Source organism: Gossypium hirsutum, chromosome A08, assembly GCF_007990345.1.
Source record: "Gossypium hirsutum isolate 1008001.06 chromosome A08, Gossypium_hirsutum_v2.1, whole genome shotgun sequence".
Classification (NCBI taxonomy): domain Eukaryota; kingdom Viridiplantae; phylum Streptophyta; class Magnoliopsida; order Malvales; family Malvaceae; genus Gossypium; species Gossypium hirsutum.
This window is the reverse complement of record NC_053431.1, coordinates 48,366,622-48,376,430: the sequence shown is the minus strand read 5'-3', so window position 1 is coordinate 48,376,430 and position 9,809 is coordinate 48,366,622. Positions and strand designations below refer to the sequence as shown.

Sequence of the window (9,809 nt, the reverse complement as noted above, 5' to 3'; positions counted from 1 at the left end):
TTGTTCAGTTTGATGGTTTGCAGGATGAGGATCCCAACGCTTACTTGGCAAATTTCATAGAATTTTGTGATACCTTCAAAATTAATGGCGTTTCCGATGACGCCATTCGCCTTCGATTGTTTCCCTTTTTGTTAAGGAATAAGGCTAAACAGTGGTTGAACTCGTTACCATGAGGGTCAATCACTAATTGGGAACAAATGACCGAAAAATTTTTATTAAAATATTTTCCACCAGCTAAAACAACCAAATTACGTAATGATATCTCTTTTTTTTGTGCAGATGGATTTAGAAACACTCTACGATGCATGGGAGAGATACAAGGACCTTTTAAGAAGGTGCCCTCACCATGGGTTACCATTTTGGCTACAAGTTGAAACGTTCCATAATGGCCTGAATCCTTCGACTTGGCAGATGATTGATGTAGGCACTGGAGAAACTATCAATAATAAGACAGCTGAGGCGGCTTACGAATTTATTGAGGAGATGTCAGTGAATAACTATCAGTTGCAAGTTATGAGAACAAAGCTAACGAAAGCAGCCGATGTTTTCAATCTCGACGCGGTTACTATGTTATCTAACCAAGTAGAACTCTTAAATAAAAAGATTGACAGTTTGTGTGGTGCTACTCAAGTACATCTAGTGATGAGGTGTGATTCGAATGGAGGAGGAGCATGCACAGAATATCAACCCTTCAACCCTAACATCAAGGAGGAACAAGTCCAATATATGGGTAACAATAACTCTAGATCCCAAAATAACCCATATAGTAACACTTATAATGCAGGTTGGAGGAACCATCCCAGTTTCTCGTGGGACGGTCAAGGAAATCAAAAGCCACAACATCCTCCGGGTTTTCAACAACCACCTTACCAGCAGGAGAAAAAGCCGAACCTTGAGGAGATGCTAACCTAATTCATCTCGGTGTAAGAGACTCGTTTTTATAATACCGAGACGTCACTCAAAAATCAACAAGCATCAATCCAGGGGCTTAAAACTCAGATTGGACAGCTCGCTAAGTTAATTTCTGAATGACCACAAGGTAGCCTACCAAGAAACACTTAATCTAACCTAAGGGAGCAACTCAACGCAATTGCCATTCAAGATGAGGAAGGGTTAGTTGCAAAACCAAGGCTAGAAACTGTGGCAAGCAAAGGTAAGAACGAGGTCGGCCAAAATGACCCAAATCCGGTAAGTACAGAATATAAACCTCGTGTGTCATACCCCAATGCGACAAGGAAAGACCACTCAGATGAACAATTTGGTAAATTCCTTAAACTCTTAAAAAAATTACATATTAACTTACCGTTTATTCAAGCTCTATCGCAGATGCCAAACGCAATGAAATTTTTAAAGGAGCTTTTAGCAAATAAACAGAAGTTGGACGAGGCTTCGCATGTGAAGCTAAACGCAGTTTGCTTAGCTATTCTACAGAATAAACTACCCAACAAATTGAAAGATCTAGGGAGTTTTACAATTCCTTGCTTTAGTTTAGATGTTAATAATGCATTAGCTGATTTAGGGGCTAGTATTAACGTCATGACTTACAAATTGTTTGAGCAACTTGTAACACCCCAAACCCAGCCCACACGTTATGGCCAGATCTGACGTGTCACATGGACTTACGACTTAGTATGCATTCGTTGGTTTAAGTGATTGGGGTGGTCTTTGTAAAAACAGCGGTTGAATGAAAAGCCGATTTATCAATCTTTAGGCTATCCATTTGTTGTGCTTGTTGAGTCTTGGAAACGTTTATTAATTTTGAAAACCCGAGCAGCATAACACTAGCAGTTTCGACATAGTATAAATATAATCAGAAAATAAAACCATAGCGGAAAAAGAAATTTAAATAGCGGCCTTATTACAACTTAAAACCTAAAATTAAATCAGAATATAAAAATAAAAAATAAACTAACTTAGAAAAACCAACTTTGTAGATGATGTGGCCACTCCGAATCCCTCACGGCTCCAAGCCCACTATGGTTGGGGATTTCCTGTAGAGATGAAAATAAAAGGTGAGTTCGGTAAACTGAGTGTGTAACATAACCCAACCATAGCCCAAAACAGATCAAACCTCAGAGTCAGACTTAGCTGGGCCTTGGCCCAGTACAAAAATCAGAATGAAACCCATAGGCCCATAGCAGATACAGAACAAATATATTATGAATGAAGAAATCCCAACCCAGAGCCATCCATAACACCCCCGTACCAGTCTTACACCATGTGGGGAGATTACTCGACCCACCCAACCGCTACACACCACAGAAATTGCAGCGAGGCTGCCAGATATTGTTACGAAGTCACCAGATACAGATATTGTGGCTAGGCCACCAGAACAAATATATATATATGTGGCGAAGCCACCAGATTGCAGCGAGGCTGCCAGATATTATGACGAAGTCACCATAACAGATATATGTGGCGAGGCCACCAGATTGCAGCGACGCTGCCAGAACGCTTCTTCCATCAATATAAACCCATGTCCCATGCAACAAAAATAATATGTCATGGCATACGTATACAAAAACAGAACATCATGCTTTTCAGAAAAAATATTACCCTAGGGGTGAAATTGTAATTTTGCATGCATAAGGGTATTTCAGTAATTATTACCTATTGCTAAGGTTTCATGCTCATTCTTACGTTTACCAAGTAATCAAAAGTACTTACCTCGTCTTTTTACCAAAGTGGGCCCGTTGGGCCATTGGCCCTTTTTCTGCCCATTAAGCCCAAAAATACCGTTGTGCACGAAAATGCACACTCTGCACTCTAATCATCCAAATGCACCATATTCATTAACAACTATCTCACGAGCGCTCGCACGCTCGCAAGTTCATAAAATACCAACGTTCCGGTATTTTGACTTTTACCGATTCAGTCTAAGGGAGGGTGTCGTTTACACACCTGGTTAATGACTATTGATGACGATATCTCCTACGGGATAATCCTACAATCGATCACTAACACATTAGACTTACGAATTAACGATAACTAACATAAATCCACGTCAACTAACCCAATCATCACACAAGTTAGTCATTTACGCACGATGGGCAAAATAGACATTTAACACCCCAGGGGCAAAATGGTAATATTACCCCACAAGGGTATCTCGGTAATTCTACCCTATAGGGGTATTTCGGTAATTCTACCCTACAGTGGTATTTCAATAATTCTATCCCACAGGGGTATTTCGGTAATCCTACCCTACAAGGGTATTTTAATAATTCTATCCTACAGGGGTATTTCGATAATTTTGTAAATCGAGGGTAAAACGGTAATTCTATAAATTGAGGGTACTTTGGTAATTTTACAAGTTGAGGGTATTTCAGTAATTTTACAGGTCGAGGGTATTTTAATACTTTTACAAATCAGGGGTATTTTGGTAATTTTACAAACCAATGGTATTTTCATAATTTTATAAACCAAGGGTATTTTAGTAATCTACAGGGGCATTTCAGTAATACTAGCCTACAGATATGATATTCACATGGTCCAATCCAATATTTAGTACATAATCAAACAACTTATCCAATTGAGCCTGCAGGCCCATTGGGCCCACATGGTCCCTTTCGGCCCATCGCGGCCCGAAGTAGCCATCCTACAGCTAGAGTAATGAGAAATACACACCTGTTAGGAGATTGCAGTTAATCCGCGCTCCAAACACTCTTAGCTGATCCCCAATCCAAACGAACACGTCACAAAGCGAAAAGGATCAGCCAAGAAGGGTATGCTACTCTCCTTATGGTTTGCTCTATTTAAAGCCAGCTCTCCATCTACTCGATCCCCCCATCACCAGAGTTTAAAACTAACACCAACTCTTACCGTCCCAACATAGCAAAATAATCAACCTTTGCGTGCCAAGGGATTCGAACCAAAGTCCTCTCACATGCTAACTCACGCCACCACCACTAGACCATCAACTCATTTGTGTCATAAATCCAACACATTAAACTTTAAAATGCACCTACTTGCTTCCAGATTTATTGAAAAGAAAAACCAAAATATATTGCAAGGGCGAAGACTTGAACCTTGGACCCCTTGCTTCCTCTATGGCGTCACTTCCTTGTCCCCTGAGTGGCGCCACCTTGCCACTACACCACACTCTTTTTTGTGTCATCTTTTACCCCTTTACTCTTAAAAGCCCAAACACCAATTGCATCACCTGTTCATAAAATTAAAATTTCGAAGACTACCACAGATTTAACTTAAGTTTGGGCCTTCCAAAGTTCCATTAAGCTACTAAAATATATATATTAACCAACCAGAACACACACAAATTTTAAAAATCACAGAAACATAGAAAACCCAAAAATTGGGGCGTTACACAACTAGGTCTTGGGAAACCCAAAGAGAATAGGATGAGCATTCAATTAGCAGATAAAACTATAAGATTTCCTAAGGGTATTATTGAAGATGTGCTAGTTAAAATTGATAAATTTATATTTCCCGTTGACTTCGTTGTTCTAGACATAGAGGAGGATAGCAACACTCCTTTGATTTTAGGAAGGCCATTTTTTAGCAACTGCTAGAATAATTATTGATGTTGGCATAGGTGAGCTCACACCTCAGGTGGGAGACAAAACACTCACCCTTCAAGCTCGTAATTCCTGCAACACATTGAAAATTGAAGGTGATTGTCTAAACCATTCTACTAAAAATGACAATATGGTGTAACCTACTTTGCAAGAAATGAGTTTGAAGGAAGTACATGAGCCATTTTCAAGCAATAGTAGAGGACCTATTCATGAAGAACAAAGGCTACAAATCGAGGAGCTAGATGAATGGCAGACACATAAACGAGAACACACGACAAACCAAAACTACGCCAGAACAAGCTCAATACCTTTCCAAATCAACTTAAGGTTGGAGATAAAGTTTTATTAGATGCCGCAAATCCTCACATTGTCACTGCCAAACCTAATGAAGAAATTCCTCTTACGATACTTAGCATTTTTCCATTCGGTACAGTCGAGGTAAGTCACCCCAAGTTCGACACTTTTAAGGTAAACAATATCTGCCTAAAACTTTATTTCGATGAGATTCAAAGAAGGAATGAGGAGTATAAACTCCTCGAACCACCATGACCATTCAATGGAGAGCTAAGTCGAGCTTAGACTATAAATAAGCGCTTCTCGGGAGTCAACTCGAGCACTAACTGTATTAAATTCTTTAAATTTTAGTGTTTAACACCTAACTTACTAACAGAGCTGCATTGACTATGAATATAGGTTTACTACACTGACACGACTAAGCACACGGGCGTGCTTAGGACCGTGTGGAAACAGGACAAAGATTTTACCCAGCAAGGGCTACGATAAATCGCCACGGCCGTGGGACAGGGCCGTGGGTGAACTTGCCAAAACAACACGGGTGTGGACCTTCATACATGGATGTGGGAGAAGAGAACAAAGTCGCACGGCCGTGTGCACCAACACGCCCAAGGTACACGGGCATGGGGAAATTGTCAGATGCGCCCAAATTCAAAATTTGTGAATCACACGGGTAAAAATCAGGGAACATAGGCTTGTCCCCTGGCCGTGTGTCCCAAAATCTATTAATACCCATAACTATTCATCATCTTCTTCACCCAAAATCCCTAACCCTAGTCGCTGCAAGTCCACACGGCCTCCCTGCCACACCCGTCAGTCACCTCCAATCCACCGAGGAGGAGGCCCTCGAGGACATTATTGATGATGTCCCTTCATGTCACGAGGAACCACCGCCTCAGCCACCACCTCCTTCTTGTCCAGTTCATGCGGCGGCTTCATACAATGACATCTCTGCGTGCCTTACCCAATTCAAGCAACAGTGTTTTCAGCACTTCGATAACATTGATGCTACTCTACAGCAGATTTGTCATCACTTCCACATCTCATCGCCACCCCCACCTTGCGAACCATCTAGAGATGAAGATGTTTAAAAATTTTTATTTATTATTTTATGTTTTTACTTTTATTTTATTTTAAGACTACTTTTTATTTTTCTGTCACCTTACTTTTATTAAGTTTTATAATTATTATTTTACAATTTTTAATTTCGGATAATTCATTTTGAGTACTTAATCTTCCTGATATATTCCCTAAAAAGTTCTTGGTTCTATCACAGTTATAAAGAGCTCCTAAGCTCATCATTGCACAGGAACTAAAAACTCCACCTGGAAAGGTTCTCCACGACTGCCATGTCCTGCTCGACCTCGACCATAGCTACCACCAGATATAATATTCTTTTGGTGCAGGACTTATGGACTAATGAACCTCTACCACCACCGGAGTATCCTTCTCCACCCTCACGCCGATCATTCTCCAAAACTCCAGTTCAAGAAAATTCATTCATCACTCAGGAAGTTTCATTTCTCTCCCTATCTTATATTTATATTCTTTTCTATATATCTATCTTTGTACATTGAGGGAAATGTACATCTCAAGTGTGGGGGTATTCATTTCACTATCAGAAAAATCCCTGAATGATTGCCTTGTTCTCTTGAAAAGCTGTCATATCATGTTTAGGATAAATTGTGATTGATTTATGATTTTTATTGATATATCTTAAATTAAAACATAGGCATTCATACATTGATTATTTAGATTTTAAAACATTAGAGAGTTAAGCATTATAAGTTGATTTTTAAGAATTTAAAATTTTAAGTTGTTTCCCCAAGTTTAGGTATTATTTTGAGTTGGAATTTACAATTTTAAACATCAAAAAGCCATAATTTTTGTGAGATGTTGAGCCATTAGAGCATCTATTAATTCTTTCATGCTCACTTTTATTATTGCTATGAGTGCGCCAATTTTGATTTGTTATTCTAGAACTTGCTTGATTATGCATGTCAAGACCACACAATTTGAGTTGATATGTCAAGATGATAAAGGCACTTAGGCTTAACCCACTCACTCCACAAAAGCCTACCTTCATAATTAACCCTTAGTGAACCCCTTTAAGCCTAACAAGTCATTAATTGATTTACCCTCAATATTAACCCATAAACCATTATTATTGAAATCCCCTAATTTGATCCTTATTTTTGTCGAGATTTGATTTGAACTAATTGCTTAGCTATGTTTTGCTCTTCTATGTAGCTGACTTGTTCTTAATATATATATACATGTATACATATTAGTAGTAGTGATCTTCTGAGCTAAAAGAAGTTAAATTCCATATTCTGAGAAAAAGCTTTGTTGTACGCAATTGATGACTAGTCATCTTTCTAGTTAGGCAATTTTTCAACTCAATCTCGATTCAAACCCTCTAACCAAAGCCATGTTACAACCCTCTAAAGACCTTTTGATTGATTTCTCATCTCAATTTATAGTGGTGGAGATCTGATTTTCATGCAAGCCTATGGTAATGATTTTTCATTATTGACTATTGAGTGCTTCATTTATTATACTTAAACACCTCGAGTGATTTGAGTGAATCTTTAGTGAGGATGTGAAACTATATGATATTTTGAATCAAAGGCAATTACTTAAATGATGGGAGACACTTATGTTTTCATGATAAAATGCTCAACTTGGAGTGTTTGAAACTTTGATGTTCTTTCGGTTGAATTTTCAATGTATAATCACCTATGGATTATTTTGTGATATTATCGATAGAAATTATAAGTTAAGAAGAATTTATTTTGATTATGAGTTGAGCATTTTGCTTGAGGACAAGCAAATGCTTAAGTGTGGGGGTATTTGATAAACCGTAAGTTATACATATTTCTATCCCATGCTTAGCACATTTTGTGACACCCCTAATGTGACCCTAGTCGGAAAGTGGTTTCGGGACCACAAAACCGAGTCATAAAAATAATTAACCATCATATTTGATGCTTATTATATATATGCATGTGTGAAAATTTCAGGTTTGAATTTTGTTAATTGTAAGTGAATTTTATTAAATAGGACTTGTGTGAGAAAATTTAGAAATGTGCTAGGCAAATGTTAAAGTGGCCTATTGATGCATGTTAGAAAATGCTTGTCCTTGCATGTCAATTTACCCAAAACTTTAAGTAGTGGCCGGCCATGCTATGGGTTAAAATGTATTATAAACATTTTATGTTAGTGTTTTATGTTAGAAATAATAAAATAAAGAACATGGGTAATAAAATAATAGTGGTTAGTAGGGGAGAAACAAAAAATTAGCTAGGTTGCTCCTCCATTGCCGTGAATTGAAGGAAGAAGAAGAGGGGAAGTTCGGCCAAGGTGGTTCTTTAGATTAAGGTATGTTCAATGTTGCTTTTGGAGGTTTACACATCCTTTGGAGGGTTAGCCTACTTCTATTTATCTCATGGATGAAATTGGAGTTGTTGGAGAGTTAGGATTCGGCTAAGAGGCTTCAAAATTTTAGTTGATGCCTTGATACTACTAGCATGTTAGCTATATGGATGTGTTAAGTTACTTGAAATGTTAGATAAATTTGAACTCCCTACCAAATTCTTTAGGCAACCCATGTTAGAAATTTCGGTATTGAGATGTCTAGATCTTTCGGCCATTGTAGCTATGGAGGAATAAAGTTTTTGTTTCTTGTTAAATTGGATGAATCTTGTTGTATGAGTGCTTGAACAAACTATGATTAAATGGATGCATAGATTCAAAGTGGGAAGAATTGGCTATTATATTTGATGCTAATGCCGAATATGAAGATGATGAACTTGAATAAATAATATTCAGCTAGCATGATAAGTTATGAAATATTAAGTAGATGATATAATTGATTGGTGAAGTGGCTAATAGGGATTTTTAATGAAATTATGCCAAGGCCGAATGTATCATGAAGTAAATAAAAATGCTAAATGTGCATTATGTGCTTATATGTGTATTCGGCCAGGGAAGTTTGACATGAAGCTTTGATAGGTTTGAGAGATGAATGACCGAATGAGCTATAGGTTATGTATGGATGAATTTTATGCATATGTGTGTGTGTGGCATTAGTAGTTAATGGCATTCGGCATTGTTTAATTAAAATTAGAAATGAATGCTTGAAAGTTAAATAGGTCGCTCTAATGACCAAATATGCTAAAAGCTAATATTTGGACAAATGATACGAATGAATTGGTTTTTGAAATGTATATGGTTGCCGTATGTATGTGTTTGATTGAGAAGTAAATTTGTTTGATTTAGCTCAAGAGCCTAGAGGATCAAAGTTGGATAAGGGAAAGGAAAAAGTGATCGAAGAGCCGTCGTAATCGTTCGGCAACTTCCGAGGTAAGTTTTAAGTAATTAAACGTTGAGTAAATTCAATCATAATAGGACATAATGAGTTGATTTAATAAGATATGATGTGGCCATGATATGTCTTAAACTCAAATGGTAAGTTCATAAGTGTTTGGACTTGGAAATTTAAGAGCAAATTGTAATAATTTGCTTAGGACAGCAGCAGTAACGTGATTTTAGAAAATCACTATAAATTGTTGGTGTGGAATTATAGGCTGAATAAAATATGTAATCAAAGCTTAATTAGTCTAGTTTCTTATAAAAGAGACCGTGTAAGCAAAGAAATTTCCTATAAAGAGATATTTAAAGTTGTGTGAGACAGTATCAGAATGACTCCGAAATCCCCTGTTCTATTTTTAGAAAATCATTATAATTTGTAAAAAAATGGTTATAAGATAAAATTTATATGCTTAGACTCCTTAATGAGTCTAGTTTCAAATGAAATCAAATAAAACATATTTTGAATTCTGTACAATGAGAAATTTAATTCGTAGTGAAGAGTGGTCAGATTAGTCAAACAATGAAACAGGGGAAATTTTAAGAAAAATCTGGTATTGATTGGCCAAACCTAAAATTCTGAAAATTTTTGGGATGGAAGATATATGA

At 37.3% G+C, this 9,809-nt stretch overlaps 1 non-coding gene across 1 annotated transcript; it reads right to left on the bottom strand.

Moving 5' to 3' along the window:
- Window positions 1-245: 245 nt before the first annotated feature.
- On the bottom strand, window positions 246-353 carry LOC121205173 (small nucleolar RNA R71). The gene has a single exon (XR_005900258.1). It is a non-coding gene; the product is annotated as a small nucleolar RNA R71 (small nucleolar RNA).
- Window positions 354-9,809: the final 9,456 nt, after the last annotated feature.